The following is a 2,500-nucleotide window of genomic DNA, read 5'->3' on the forward strand; positions in this document are numbered from 1 at the left end:
GAGAGAGAGAGAGAGAGAGAGAGAGAGAGAGAGAGAGAGAGAGAGAGAGAGAGAGAGAGAGAGGGGGGGGGCGGTGGAGCGAGAGCGAGAGAGAGATAGAGAGAGAAAGAAATAGAGACAAGTGTATATGAATGGCATTGCCAGTGTAGAATAGGCCGTCTACAAAAGAAAATAACAAAAGTTTTCTTTAAAATATGTACAATTATGTATAATTTTTTTTACTGCTAGTCTCATAATATGTAAAGTAGAAAGTTATCTCATAACAGGGAAGTATTTGGCGCCTACTTCACCAGATAGATAGTAAGGCTTAATTTGAGTCTGGAAGAAACTGTACTGTAAACTTATAAAAACAGACAAAGTTTATTTTATATAAAACAGAGACAGCGTAATCAACATACTGAACGATGTGGAACGTGACTGGACTGATTTCATAATATATCGAAGAAAAAAAAAAGAGTAAAAGGTTTTTCTCTGGCTGCACGTATCCCGGCTCTGCACTAATTCTTGCTACTACTCCAGAGCCAGATTACACAGCAAAGAAAAGAAAGTCAAGAAAAATAATGAAGAAAAAAAACTGACTTGGTCTTGCTGCAGCTGTAACAGTAAATGCGCAGCATAATACACAATGCAATGCACAACACGAGCCACACAAAGGGAACGCAATTACCGAGCCAAAGTATTCTGGGCGACAATAAAATCCCACAAATCGTAACGCGAATGTGACACGACGCAAAATTTTTAGCTCGCTCTTCGTCTGTCATTATACTATATCTCCATGTCACATATTATCTTAATCCCTTCAATTCGGTGGTGTCTCCTACAAAATTCAATTTGGCTAATGTTAGTCGACTTTATCAAAACAAACAAACGAAGCCTATATTAGTATAACGTTTGGTACAGTGTTATCAAGTACTTGATAAGGCTGTAACAATAGAAATGTCGTACTAGTCTATTCTCCGTCCTCATATGGTGTTTTAACAGAATTGTCGGCAATTGCTAACTACATTCTTATCGACTTTATTCAGATGAAAGGCACATCAGGGACTTAAAGTGATCTTGGTTGTTAGAGTTCCTCTTATGCCCCAATTTTGCACCTCAGCTGGTGAAAACTGTTTGGATCTTATTAGAACAAAGGTTACAAAGTGCGTCACCTTGAGTAATATTTCTCAAGGGGTTAGGAGACCCGTAACACTCATATATCTGGAATCTGTGTGCAAGGGTGGCAATAAAACCTGTACTTCTTGATGATGATGACTTGATTTAACATCGCGAAACTCCCCCCCTCCTCTTATCAGTAGGCTACGACGATGCCCCGTACGGAAGACTTTATAGCGTGGAATTTAGTGGACCATGCCCTTGGCCCAGCTCGCTGGTGCCAGGTTCAAATTGTCGTCAATTTGACCACCACCACAAGTTGCAGTGCTCTAACTCGCAAAATAATAAAAAGTCTAAGGCTATAAAAACGAGACTGTGGATAAAAACAGAATATAGTGGGTTTTGTTCCTCCCAACTTCATGACAGCTTACATATAGATACATGTGTTTTTTCTCACTTTTCCTCAACCACAACCTTCCTCTCCCCTCAGACTTTAGCTTCTCAGCTCTTGATATATGTATATACAATTACATACACTACGCATGTTAAAAACTCACACACGTATTGATTAATTCATTTATCAATTTCGTTTTTATATATTACCTACTTATCTGTTATTGTTAATCTACGTACCTATGTTTGTTTTATCTATCTATCTATTAATTTAGTTATTAAGTTATTTATTGATTTTTTTAGAACGAATATTTCCTATTGTAAAATGTTTAACTAAATTTCTTTTGCATAGCCAGTGTATGTAAATATGTTATAGTAATTTATTCGGTAGTATACAAATTTTGATATTGATTTAAAATGAAACTTTGAATTCCTTTACTGCCAAAGAAGCACCACAGAGGTAAGAAAAAAATGCCTAGTGCCACACGGAATAAAAGGCTATAAAGCATGGCTTACACAGTCAATGTTATTGCTCAATATTCGGTATTGTACAATATCATTGACGGTATAGGGATGGTATTGAAGTGGCACACGTGTTTGGGCTTACGTATAATGTCTTCTGTATGTTCGAACATACTGCAATACCATACTTACACCGTCAATATTGTACAATACGGAATATTGTGCAATAATATGGATCGAGTAGGGCCCATTATGCGCAACTGGTAAATGGAGATAGGCTAAGTACAATTTCTTTAGTGCCTTGATGTTACAATGAAAGATATTATATGCAAATAAAATGTAAAATATGCAATTTGCGGTTGCCGATATGTCTATCAAAAACAACACCACATAACAAGGGATTACAATAGCGGAGCATGCCGACAGGAGCCCTTTTGGTCCATAATTAGGTCGGATGCGAAAAAACAATATAATAATGATAAATAATATGAAAAAATTAAATAAAATGAAATAAAATAGAATGAAATAAAATAAAATAAAATAAAATAAA

Source organism: Oratosquilla oratoria, chromosome 39 (genome assembly GCF_046742065.1).
Source record: "Oratosquilla oratoria isolate Oo_2021 chromosome 39, ASM4674206v1, whole genome shotgun sequence".
Taxonomy (NCBI): domain Eukaryota; kingdom Metazoa; phylum Arthropoda; class Malacostraca; order Stomatopoda; family Squillidae; genus Oratosquilla; species Oratosquilla oratoria.